The sequence below is a fragment of the Ambystoma mexicanum genome, chromosome 6p, assembly GCF_040938575.1.
Source record: "Ambystoma mexicanum isolate Mex_15411 chromosome 6p, UKY_AmexF1_1, whole genome shotgun sequence".
Taxonomy (NCBI): domain Eukaryota; kingdom Metazoa; phylum Chordata; class Amphibia; order Caudata; family Ambystomatidae; genus Ambystoma; species Ambystoma mexicanum.
Window position 1 is genome coordinate 151,425,334 of NC_090935.1, and position 13,925 is coordinate 151,439,258.

Below are 13,925 nucleotides of genomic sequence, written 5' to 3' on the forward strand. Positions count from 1 at the left end.
AGTAATGCTGCTAATGTGAGAAGCATCCTGAAATCCTGCCGTGTATGTCCAAGTTAATATATAGATGCTGCTGCATGTTTGCCCGTTTGGTTAACAATGTTTTAATAGTGAAATTCTTTGGTTTCATAGCTTTTCTGTTCTAATGTATGCTAGGGGGCATTTGGATATATCACTCTTTTTCTTTTTTGGCTGTATCATCAACACATATCTATATATATATATATATATATATATATATATATATATAGACGAAAGAAGAAGTCCTGAATGTTAGTTTAGTTAGTTAGTTAGTTAGTTTATTATTTATAATGCGCCGAAAAGCCCAAGGGTAACATGGCGCAGCAGATACAAGAATTTGCAAGACTTAGTTACAGACAGTAATATATGTACAGGTATGAACACAGTAATAATAACAATAACAATCAACGGAAATATAAACATATGTACAGTTAGCAGTTGTGTATACAGAATGTGGGCCAGGGGTCCTAGATGATAGCTGTCTTCAGCCAAGATTTCAGCTTTGAGCGAAGGTTTTGGTAGGGTAAGTCCATTCTAAGAGTGGGTGGTAGGGAGTTCCATAGCTTGGCTGCTTTCACTGGGAAGCTATTCCCACCTATAGTTGCACGTTTGTAAGAAGGGACGGATAAGCAGTCTCTGTAGGCTATCCTCGTCGGTCTCGTGGATGTTAGTCTGTGAAATCTGTTGATCAGATAGGTAGGGGCTGCATTGTTAATGGCCTTATGGGTGAGGCAGTTTTTAAGGAGATTTTATCTGTGATGGGGATCCAGTTTTGTTGTTTGCTATATGTTGTAATGTGGTCTCTTCTTGAGATGCCCAGGGCCGCTCTAAGTGCGTTGTTCTGGAGAGTTTGTAGCTTGCCAGTGACTGCTTTGGATGAGCCAAGATAGAGGGCGTTGCAGTAGTCCAAGCGGGAGAGTATAAGGGCTCTGGCCAGTGTCAGACAACTGGCCTCGGATAAAAAAGGTTTAGCTGTCCGGATCAGTTTACAAGTATAAGACGTAGAGGAGGCTAGTGAGTTCACTTGCCTGCTAAGATTGAAGTTAGAGTCCAAGTAAAAACCCAGTGTTTTGACTTCATGTCCAACCCTGATGGTATTACCATCAATTGAATGACTGACTCATCAACACCCAGCTCAATCCGTTTAACCTAGGAACGTGAAATAAGGAATGTACATTGGGCCTCATTGCGAGTTGGGCGGTAAGTGGGAAATTTGGCGGTAATTCAGTTACCGCCAAGTTTATCACTACGCCAAACTATGAGTTTTGGCTTTGAGTGTAAGATTTACCTCTAGCAAAACCCTGGAGCTAAATCTTGCCACTCAACGCCCAAAAAATTGCATAATTGGTGGCATTACAGCAGCGGTTATTCAGTCACGGTAAATCTGCAAAAAAAGCCCCATTGGGACCCAAAGTAAATGGGGAATTATACTGCTACCACCACTTGTAAACAGACGGAAATTTAGCCTAACCAAGTGGCAGTAACAGTGATTTGTTTTCTGCAGATTTACCGTAGAATTACCACCTAACTCGTAATGAGGTTCATTGTTTTCATAATGTAGGCACCCACTAAGGAAGGATTTGGGGGAAATTCCATGCCTAAGGGGATGAAAAGACTGACTGATCAACACCCAGCTCAAACCGTTTAACCTAGGAACGTGAAATTTGGAAGGTACATTGTTTTCATGACATAGGCACCCACTAAATAAGGATTTTTGGAAATTCTGTCCCTAGGTGGGTGAAAAGGGGTGAGGGTGAATTGGTTTATGAGGATACCTATATCTCAAAAAACAAAGATGTAACAGATGTGAAAATTGGTATTTAGATTCTTCTTCAAAAATAGAGAAACACGTGTTTTACCAAAATCCAGTTATGGGAGGTGCTAAAGGGGGGTGATTTGGCTGCCGTAATCAATGAGATGCTTATTAATTCTATCAGGAGGAGTCCAAATGGATTACAAATCTGTAAACTCAGTGGTTCAGAGTGATGACATAGTCCAATACCCCGTTGAGTTCTTGAACACTTTAAATCCTCCTAATCTTCCCAAACACAAACTTTGTCTCAAAGTGGGAGCACCTGTGATATTATTGCGGAACCTCAACCCCCCTAAGCTCTGTAATGGCACCAGACTGCGAGTGAAAGCTCTCCACACAAATGTGATTGAGGCTACTTTCCTAACCAGTTCTGGGCAGGGGGAGTCTGTATTCATATCATGAATACCTCTTATACCTTCAGAATTTTCTGTTTGAATTCAAAAGACTTCAGTTCCCCTTAAAGGATTGTTTCGCCATGACCATTAACAAATCTCAGCAGCAGACTTTAAAGGTAGCAGGGATTGACCTAAGGAAAGACTGCTTCTCGCAAGGACAGTTTTACGTGGCCTGTTCCAGAGTGAGCTCACCTAACTCTCTGGTAATCCTAGCACCTGAAAGGAGAACCACTAACGTACTTTACAAAGAAGTACTCAAATTGTTATTTTAAGGTTGCAGATGCCAAATAAGTAATTTTTTTGTCTGTCTCATTGTCTGTTTGTAATTACAACACAAAATTATTTCTGGGCGCACATCAATGGAACAACTATGTTTGTTTTGTAGCCAATATACCCCTACTAACGTCTGCAATAAACATTGCTTATTAAGTTAAGACATCAACCTGTACATTATTGTTCATACAGTTTGAACAAAAAACTCATATGTCTTTTAAAAACAATTCTACCAAATCCCAAGATCCATGCGAGCGAAGCCGTGGACAACAGCTAGTCACTAATACTTTGACTATGACATCTATGCTATCATCTCACCACTAAGTGCTTTCTTATCATTCAACAGGGGTCATCTTGGCTCCACATGCATGCTTTGTCCACAACACACACAGGCATGCCATTCTCAGGGACATAAGCACTCTGACACACATCATGGCCATATCACTGGTGGACTAGAAGTTCAAACACTCACAAGGGGGAAGCAAACAGCAAAGAGATGTGTTTCAGCTTCATCACTGATGCCCTTCTTTAAATTTGTATTTATTCTGATGTGTTAATAGGATATAATGAGGGGTCCAGTTGCAGGAACCTATCACTGTGCTATACTGAATGTAAATGCACTGTTTCAGCATATAAACACTTCCCATAAAGTAGCTACTCGATGCCCATTTTCAAGAGGTGGTCCGACAAGTGGAAGCAGTCTGCAGTCCACTACTCGCTTGCCGGTGGAATCCTGAGAAAGGATACTTTTCTACATTGAGGAAAACACATGGAAAGCAACTTGTTCTGCATTAAGGTACTGCGCCTTTAACCTTAGAGGAGATGCTGTGTTGAGAGACGTGTACACTACCCCCCTGCTTTGACAACAAAAGCTTGCGGGACCGCGAAGCGGCCGCGAAATGGTCCAACAAGTGCAAGCAGTCTGCAGTCAGCAGACTGTCTTGAGTACCGGCACCACTCTTACTCGGACTAGTTGTCCAATAAACGTGAATGTCCAAATTGGTGCAAAAACGATTCCCCCGCGTAATATTTTGGAGCCTCTTGGGGGGAAATTATTTGAAAATGCTTCCTATGACAAACTGGAAGCCTCGGGCTCGGCCTTGGCACCAGCACCTGAACCCCCAAGTGAGGAACAAGATACAGTTGAGTTAAATCCTCCGGAGATAGTGTTTACTCAGGTGGATCGGGAACCATTATGTGAAACAATGAAGGCGGGCAATGGTCTTTCGGATCGAACAGACGTGATTGGCCCGATGGCCAATATTGTTTACAAATTTGGGAACGCTTTGAAAGAAAGCTCCACTAAAAAACGTTTGACCAGTAAGGCTGTATGGACACCCAGGGGACTTACACCAGTAGCACTGCAAGCGAAGCAGCGCTTCTTCTATTCACGTAAACTAGACCACCTCACTGATGAGATGGGAAGGATGGCAGGCATGGCTAGAGATAATGTGCCATCTTCAGCTCAGTTGGTTTCAACGCAATCTGGGAAAGAGGCAGAGAGCAGTTTTTTGCAAGATGGCACAGTAGGTTTTGCTGCCTTAGGGTTGGGTTGTAAAATTACCAGCCCAAAAAACACAACACACTTTAGTCATGTCACGGACCAAGATAAGAGTCTTAAACAAGGACACTCACAAATGGAGGAAGGGGCACCCACTGTGGTTTGAAGCCCTGAGGACCTGGGGCGATGACATAGAAGCCTCACGCAAACAACCTGTATGCGAGGAAGTGTCTATTGGTAGAGTTCCAGCATTGAATAAAAACAGAGCTCCTAATTTAAAAGCTTCTACCTGTCCGGAAATACCGGATAAACGTCCTAGACTCTCCTCTAATAGGATCACGCTTACACCACATGTAAAGTCAGCTGTGTCAGATGAAGACATGTCATTGGATTTTGTCGCTTCACAAGTTGAACACCAGACGGTGCCCAAACCAGCATTAGATGCAGGGATGAATGCGGCACTTTCCATAACGATGGCACAGTTTATGAAGCTATATGAAAACTTGTCAGACAACTCAAACGATCAAACATCATTTATAGCTATGCTCCACTCCAAGATGCTCTTCGTTAAAGGCTTTGTTACGGCCTTTCAGAGAAACCTGGAAAAGAATGCGGAGCAAATCACAAATATACATCGTTCGATTTCCAAAAATTCTGTGAAGAAATGGATGCTGACAAACCTTACTCAGCTGGCTTTTAATCTGAGAGAAGGGCTGAATTGGTCCATGTCACCTCGCACAACGATGCCTGCCTGGCTTCTTATAATGGCACTGCCAGTAAGGTGCTGGCCTGGATCAGTTATATTCTTGCTGGGCATTCTAAGACTCACTTGGCACCTTTTTTTCAACTACTCGCCCCCTGCCATGTGGGGACGAGTATGTGCTTTCCCTGATACTCTTTGATCTTTATCTCCATCTGCTTCCTGCTTCATCCTGAGTTTTTTCCCTGCTGTTCTTATAAGAATGGCAGTCAGATCCTTCTCAATTTTTTGGCTCATTCTTGTATCAAGTGGAACTGGGACAAGATGGAGAGAATGATTATTGGGAACAGTTCCAATTTCTTTGGTATCCCATCTAAAAATAGCCATGGTCCTCAACCTTTTTCCTCAGTATGCAACCTTAGGTCCCTTATTGACAGTTATCTATTATTAGTTCCCCAGTTTAATGCAGTTACTAGAATCTGTTTGTTTTGTATAAAATGTCTTCGAAAGCTAACTTGTGGGGGAGAGTCTGATGCTGACGGGGAGGAGGTTCTATAGTCTTGGGGAGTAGGCAGAGAAGGCTTGTTTTCTGGTCCTTTTCTTTTTGCAGCAGCAGATTTCATGTCTGCATGTGTCCTGGCTTCTGGTGGTGCGCTGCCCACCGGAGATGCTGAGTTTCTCCGCAAGGTAACTGGGTGACTTGGGGGCGACTGCTTTATAGATGATGTAGCAAGATTTGAAAATTATTTGTGCGTGCAGTGGCAGTCAGTGAAGGTCGATGAGGGGCGAGGTGATGTGGTTGTATCTTTCTTTTTTGTATTTTGTACATATCTTACAAAGACCTTATACACACTTCAGCCTTTTATCTAATGTCAACTCACAGAAGTTGCAATTTACAATAATCAAAAAAACAAGAATAGCATCTCCTATCAGATAAACATCAAATTAAAATCATTACCATTTAAAAATTGCTCCCACAGTACTTGCAAATCAACAGTTGTACCATTATTACAATATTTCCTGAGTTAGCTCCTCCTTAGCTTTTCTAAACTTGAACAATCTATTATCAAATGGCGTGCGGATTCCAGAACCCGCTCGCCACATAAACGATAAATTCTGTCTGCCCTAGGGATACCCATACGACCACCCAACACTTCCATTGAGGGCATGGTGTTAAATGTAATATCTAGATGTTTCCTTAAGATATTTCCTTAAGATGTTTCTGTATGCCTTGAGATATTTCGCTGGGGGGCAACAAACCTCAATATAGCTAAAAATGCCATACTATGTCATTTAGATGCAAGCCCTGCAATTTGTTGATCTCTATCTTGGGAGAACAATACACCACATAAAACTGTTTTATAAGTCCCTACTGGCAGTACATTTAACTCCATATCCCGCCCTACTGCAAAAGAATCAATGCTTCTCAGCGGGCCCTCTCTAAGAGGGGGATTCAAAGTGTTTAAGGCGAACCAAAGGCAGGGTATCAGTGAGACTCGTTCCGCTGTAACCGGCTTCCTATACAACAGTATTGCCTTTTGTCTGTACACTGCTTTACAGCTGGCCATATTAAGTTCCAGGGTTAGGTATTCTACTGGGAGTGTAGGACTTGTTTAACTAATTTCCTTAGGGTTTTTGCCTGCTTGTCTAAGCAGCACATAACCTTGCTGCCCCAAATACCAACCCCATAGGTCATAATATAGCATATTTGTGCTTTATACAGTGTGGCAATTGCTTGCAGGCTATGACCACCATGAGCACCTGTGAAGACATTGATTCCTCCCACTTTTTTACTTAATATGAGTTTTCTGGAATCCCAGTGTGTTTTCCATTTTAACTGATTGTTTACAATTACACCAAGGTATTTGTTGTCTCTGAACCCCTCTAGTTCCTCATCCTGGAGATACCACTTGTAATGCTTCAATCTTTTATATGACTTTTGCTAAAAACCATTATCTTAGTTTTCACTATGTTAATCCTCAGATGGTTATCTTCTGAGTATTGCTCCAGCGTGTGTAATTTATTTTGTCGTCCATGCGGAGTGTAGTCCATGGTAATCAAATCATCCGCAGAGTCTAACCAGGAAAGTGCCAAGCTCCCAAATTTAACAGGCCACACATCCACTGAATCAAAGGCAAGCTGAAGATCTGCCAAATACAGATTAAATAAACATGGAGCCAATAGGCAACCCTGCTTAACTCCCCTCCTTGTGTACACCCAGTTAATAACCTTCCCATCCTGGTTCAGTCGCACACGAACCCTAGTGTTAGTATGTAATGCCACAATCATACTCAAGAGGCCCCCTTTGATGTTCTAATTGCATAGTTTTGTCCAGAGTTTGCCACTGTTCACTGTGTTAAATGCAGCCGAATATTCTATATAGGCCATATACAGAGGTAGTCCCCTTCCGCCCCACGTAAATTCTATAATGCTTGTAAGGGACAGAAAGTTATCAATGGTCCCCATTTTCTAATAAAAACCAGTTTGGTTAAATGGCAAAATGTTAGTGCTCTCACTCCAGTCCGTAGGTTCTGCAAGGAGGATCCTGGCAAAACATTTTGATGGTATACTGAGCATCGCAAGCATCCTGTAATTAGCACAATCATTTTGCTGTCCCTTCTTAAACACTGTCAAAATTATACCATCTTGACAGGCTTTGGGGATTTTTCCGGTTTTACTCATTGCAGCCAATACTCAAAATAATGTATGGGCCCATAATAGAGGGTCCAGTTTCATTACAGCATTGCACGTTCCATCTGGGCCCATAGCTCTAGAGACCTTGCGTTCACTAATTAATTTAGCAATGGCTTCGGTAGACAGTTTAAATGGCCATTCATCACCATATATACTTTCCTCCATCAGCACAGCCGCATCAACCAATGTCGAGGTAACATAATCCTCCCACTCTCTGCTCAATAGCACATTCATTAGAATCCACAGATTATTATTTCTGTTAATGCATTGCCAAAACCACCTATAGTCATTGTCATTCAATGCTTTCGCAATGCCCAACCACCATTTTTCTTTGTTTCGAAAATGAGTAGGAACCCATTTCTTAAATTGGGATTTTCTGATCTGCAGGTTCTCACTTACAGGCCGATTCATGGAATAATTAGCGCAGCGCAAGTGGGCAAAAACGTGCGATTCGCAGTGGAATAGCGAAAATCGCAGTGCAAGTGCGAAAATCGCACGAAAAGCAGCGCACGTCGATTCATGGAAGGGCGTGCGCGAGAAAACCAGCGGATGTGCGATAAAAAAGTGCGCGGCGCACGTTGGCGCACAGGCCATCTAACAGCGTGCGCCAGGTCACAGCGAAAATCGCACAGGCCACAGTGAAATTCGCACATAGCGCGGCGCACGCAACAAAAGTAGGCGGAACACGGGCGTAACACTCGGAATGGGGAACAACTTGCCAAAACGTGGGCCTCACGGGGGAAGTACAGGGCACAAGTGCGCGGAACGCCCACACGCTCGCCTACAACACGTATTTATGGAATAGAATGGGGCAAAAAAGCGCACGCTCAAACCAGCGCACAGGCACAAACACGACCGCCACAAGAAAGCAGGCGGTAGCGTCTCTGCGGCTGTAAGAAATGTGCGCCAAAAGGTGCGCCAACAAATAGCACCTATATACTGCCATGATGAATGTCCCATACTGTGGCCCTCCAGGAAAAATGACGTGCAAAGGGGTACCCACAAACACGGACACCCGCTGACAAAAAATACGTGTGCGTGTATACCGGGGTGCGCGGGAAGTCTCACACGCGATTTCAGCAGGGTACGTGCATCACAGGGGTTCACGTGAAGTCATTCACGCGATCGGGCCTGGGGGAGCGGGCTACGTGTATTTCAGGGGTTCGCGTGAAGTTTCTCACGCGATCAGGCCTGGGTGAGCGTGCTACGTGTATTTCAGGGGTTCGCGTGAACTTTCACACGCGATCGGGTCTGGGGGAGCGGGCTACGTGCATTTCAGGAGTACGCAGGAAGTTTTACACGCGAATACCCTGGGCGCGTGTATTTCAAGGGTGCGCGGGAAGTTCCACACGCGAATAGCCTGGGCGCCTGTATTTGAGGGGTGCGCGGGAAGTTCCACACGCAAATAGCCTGGGCGCGTGTATTTCAGGGGTGCGCGGGAAGTTCCACACGCGAATAGCCTGGGCGCGTGTATTTCAGGGGTGCGCGGGAAGTTCCACACGCGAATAGCCTGGGCGCCTGTATTTGAGGGGTGCGCGGGAAGTTCCACACGCAAATAGCCTGGGCGCGTGTATTTCAGGGGTGCGCGGGAAGTTCCACACGCGAATAGCCTGGACGCATGTATTTCAGGGGTGCGCGGGAAGTTCCACACGCGAATAGCCTGGGCGCCTGTATTTGAGGGGTGCGCGGGAAGTTCCACACGCAAATAGCCTGGGCGCGTGTATTTCAGGGGTGCGCGTGAAGTCATTCACGCGATCGGGCCTGGGGGAGCGGGCTACGTGTATTTCAGGGGTTCGCGTGAAGTTTCTCACGCGATCGGGCCTGGGTGAGCGTGCTACGTGTATTTCAGGGGTTCGCGTGAACTTTCACACGCGATCGGGCCTGGGGGAGCGGGCTACGTGCATTTCAGGGGTGCGCGGGAAGTTTTACATGCGAATACCCTGGGCGCGTGTATTTCAGGGGTGCGCGGGAAGTTCCACACGCGAATAGCCTGGGCGCGTGTATTTCAGGGGTGCGCGGGAAGTTCCACACGCGAATAGCCTGGGCGCCTGTATTTGAGGGGTGCGCGGGAAGTTCCACACGCAAATAGCCTGGGCGCGTGTATTTCAGGGGTGCGCGGGAAGTTCCACACACGAATAGCCTGGGCGCGTGTATTTCAGGGGTGCGCGGGAAGTTCCACACGCGAATAGCCTGGGCGCCTGTATTTGAGGGGTGCGCGGGAAGTTTCACACGCGAATAGCCGGTGCGCGTGTATTTCAGGGGTGCGCGGGAAGTTTTACACGCGATTTCTGCACGGTACGTGTATTTCAGGGGTGCCGGGGAGTCCCACATGTGATTTGACAGTGTGGGTCCTCCCAGGTGTACCCTGTACACCCTCCACGGCCCCTGCAGGCAGGCCACACCACAGGGGACTACCCTGCATCCCTGGTCATGTCCCGCAGGCAGCCCACCCAACATGGGCATGCCCCCCAGCAAAGGCACATGTCTCCTTGAACTAATGAACACCAACTCATGTCCCCTTGCACCCCCACCCCCCAGCACTGTGGGGCACCTGCCAGCAGGCCCCCACCCATGTCCAACTCATGTCTCCCACCACCCCCACCCACCAGCAGTGCAGGGGCAGCCTCCACCAGGCCCCCAATCATGTCACCCACCACCCCCACCCCCCAGCCACCAGGGTCACCCTCCACCAGGCCCCCACCCATGTCTCCCACCACCCCCCACCCCCCAGCAGTGCAGGGGCACCCTCCACCAGGCCCCCACTCATGTCACCCACCACCCCCACCCCCCAGCCACCAGGGTCACCCTCCACCAGGCCCCCACTCATGTCTCCCACCACCCCCCACCCCCCAGCAGTGCAGGGGCACCCTCCACCAGGCCCCCACTCATGTCACCCACCACTCCCACCCCCCAGCCACCAGGGTCACCCTCCACCAGGCCCCCACCCATGTCTCCCACCACCCCCACCCCCCAGCCACCAGGGTCACCCTCCACCAGGCCCCCACTCATGTCTCCCACCACCCCCCACCCCCAGCAGTGCAGGGGCACCCTCCACCAGGCCCCCACTCATGTCACCCACCACCCCCACCCCCCAGCCACCAGGGTCACCCTCCACCAGGCCCCCACCCATGTCTCCCACCACCCCCACCCCCCAGCCACCAGGGTCACCCTCCACCAGGCCCCCACTCATGTCTCCCACCACCCCCCACCCCCCAGCAGTGCAGGGGCACCCTCCACCACGCCCCCACTCATGTCACCCACCACCCCCACCCCCCAGCCACCAGGGTCACCCTCCACCAGGCCCCCACTCATGTCTCCCACCACCTCCCACCCCCCAGCAGTGCAGGGGCACCCTCCAACAGGCCCCCACTCATGTCACCCACCACCCCCACCCCCCAGCCACCAGGGTCACCCTCCACCAGGCCCCCACCCATGTCTCCCACCACCCCCACCCCCCAGGGTCACCCTCCACCAGGCCCCCACTCATGTCTCCCACCACCCCCCACCCCCCAGCAGTGCAGGGGCACCCTCCACCAGGCCCCCACTCATGTCACCCACCACCCCCACCCCCCAGCCACCAGGGTCACCCTCCACCAGGCCCCCACTCATGTCTCCCACCACCCCCCACCCCCCAGCAGTGCAGGGGCACCCTCCACCAGGCCCCCACTCATGTCTCCCACCACCCCCCACCCCCCAGCAGTGCAGGGGCACCCTCCACCAGGCCCCCACTCATGTCCCCCACCACCCCCACCCCCCAGCACTGTGGGGCACCTGCCAGCAGGCCCCCACCCATGTCCAACTCATGTCCCCCACCACCCCCACCCCCCAGCACTGTGGGGCACCTGCCAGCAGGCCCCCACCCATGTCCAACTCATGTCTCCCACCACCCCCACCCACCTGCAGTGCAGGGGCAGCCTCCACCAGGCCCCCACTCATGTCACCCACCACCCCCACCCCCCAGCCACCAGGGTCACCCTCCACCAGGCCCCCACCCATGTCTCCCACCACCCCCACCCCCCAGCCACCAGGGTCACCCTCCACCAGGCCCCCACTCATGTCACCCACCACCCCCACCCCCCAGCCACCAGGGTCACCCTCCACCAGACCCCCACCCATGTCTCCCACCACCCCCCACCCCCCAGCAGTGCAGGGGCACCCTCCACCAGGCCCCCACTCCTGTCACCCACCACCCCCACCCCCCAGCCACCAGGGTCACCCTCCACCAGGCCCCCACTCATGTCTCCCACCACTACCAACTGTGCAGTGTTGGCGCCATGTAGAGTTGTAGGTGCACTGCTGCCAACATGGACCCCATCTCCAGACTAGAGGTCCTTGTGTAGACATGAGGAAGGGACCTGCAAATTGGGAGGTAGACACAGAAGAAGAGTTACACATCAATGCAACATGCAGTGTACAACACAACAGCAATATGCACTAGGAATGTATACACAGTATTGACTACAGACTGCCCACACAGCTCATGGGAGTCCAACGTCACTGTGTAATTCACTGTCACTTGGGCACACCCTTTGCAAGCCCATGTAAACGGGAAGCAGGAGGGGTGTGTGTGACTCAAACCCAAGCATCTGAACCAAATACATTACAAGCCTGCATGTGCCCAGCCACAATGCAGCGTATGCCCACAGGAACCACGGAAGCCAACAAATCGTCCCAAAAAAATTGGGAATAAAAGAAATCAAAATAAAAATAAAAATAAGAAACAATAAAAAATGGCCATTGATGGGCCCGGGGGGGTTGGGGAGGCCACCCAGGAGGTCCGAGGACAGGATGCACACCAGAACCCACCTGCGTGGATCCTGGGAAGATAAAACACCTCCATGGGCTCATGGCCCACACGGCTACCCTATTGTGGGAGTATCACTGCTGTCGCTATTATCACCCTGTGCAGCTGCATCCGGAGGTGGTTGCACTATGGGAGGCAGCCCACGCAAGGCCCTAGTCTGCTCCTCCATGGCTGCAAGCATGCGGGTGTGGTAGGTCTGGTTCTGGAGGATGAGTGTGCGGAGGTCCCCATGCAACAACTCACGGGATGCCCGGACCTCCGCCCTCGTTGCCTGCATCTCAGCTGAGAGCGTACGGGTGAGACGCTCCAGCTGCTGTTCTGTCCTTTGGTGTGTTGAAGCCTCAAGCTCAACAAGAGTCGTCCTGAGGTGAAGGAGCTCCTGCCTCAGGGCTTCCCTGTGGCCCTGGGACTCAATGGAGATGGCCTCCTGCAGAGTCGCCAGTGCCGCCCGCCTGTCCCTGTTGGACCCCAACATGTCCTCCCTGTGTGACTGGCAGATGGAGTCGGTTGCCTGCTCTAGTCGCTCCATCAGACTTTCTGGGGGGACAATGGAAGTGGCCACCCTATCCATGGCCTGAGCCATCATCTCGGATGATGCAGCCTGTTGGGTTGCCATACCGTAAATGGATTGCTCCCATGCGGTATTGCCGGGTGGCGTACGGCCACCACGTCGGCGGGCACCACACCTGTCTGGGGCAAGGCGAACTGCGCCTTGCTGTGCCGGCACTGCCTGAGCCTGCAGGACTGCATTCCCCCTCTGATCTGCTGGCCCAGGAACAGGATCAGATGTCGCGGAGTGTGACCCTGCATCCGTAACCACCGAAGGCGTAGCTGCCAACACTGACATCCCCATGGAGGGTTCTGACCCTGGTGCAGGTGGGTGAGACAGAACAGAATCCCTCCCTGGAACACTCACCTGCGACGGCACGTAGGTCTCATCCGAATCAACACCTGAGTACAGCTCGGGGGAGGTGCAGCCAGAGACACCCCTTGAGAGCACGACCTGCAGCACTTGTGGGTTCTCCCCCACCACCACACCACGTCCCTCACTGGTGGTTGGTCGGCCCTCGGACCCCTCCTGGGTCTGCACCATCTCCACAACCCCAGCAGTATCAGGTGCGTCTTCCCCTGCAAAGACATGAAAACAAAGAAATGGAAACAGGCATTAGCACCATGGCACACAATGAGGGCTGATAAGCAAGAGAACCAGTACTTGATTGACACATGTCCCACATGACTAAAACCCTCCCATGCATGCACCCTCACTGCGTATGAAGTGCAGGCAAATGGCACACACTGATGACACCAAGATGGAAGATGAACACATTTTCTGCATGCTGCCTGGCAGTGGCATCACACATTGGCCTGTGATTGCCAGGTGAAACACACATGCCATCACACAGATGGCATGTACCATTGCTATTGAGTGAAGATGGAGAGGAGGGCAGCACCTATTCATTCAGTCCAGTTCCCGCATGTAATCGCTTTTCTAATTCTAACAGGTCAGATTATTCACCTGGAGCTGCCAGTCTGAAATGGTCCAATTGCACAGGGACATGTGTGTACAAATGATATCCAGGTAACAAAGTCACTCCACTTTACCATACCCATGTCAGACATGTGACTAGTGGACAGCGACATGCCTAGTGAAAGTGGTGGAATGCAAACAAACTGACTGAATGAACAGTGAAAAATAAGCAAATATGTTGTGGCAACGTGACACTTCA

The 13,925-nt window shown here is 50.1% G+C and overlaps 1 protein-coding gene across 1 annotated transcript in view; it reads left to right on the plus strand.

Annotated features, from left to right (window-relative positions):
- The window catches only part of LOC138510706 (BOS complex subunit NCLN-like), a 426,819-nt gene that overhangs the window by 328,538 nt on the left and 84,356 nt on the right, over positions 1-13,925 (plus strand). The window lies entirely within an intron of this gene.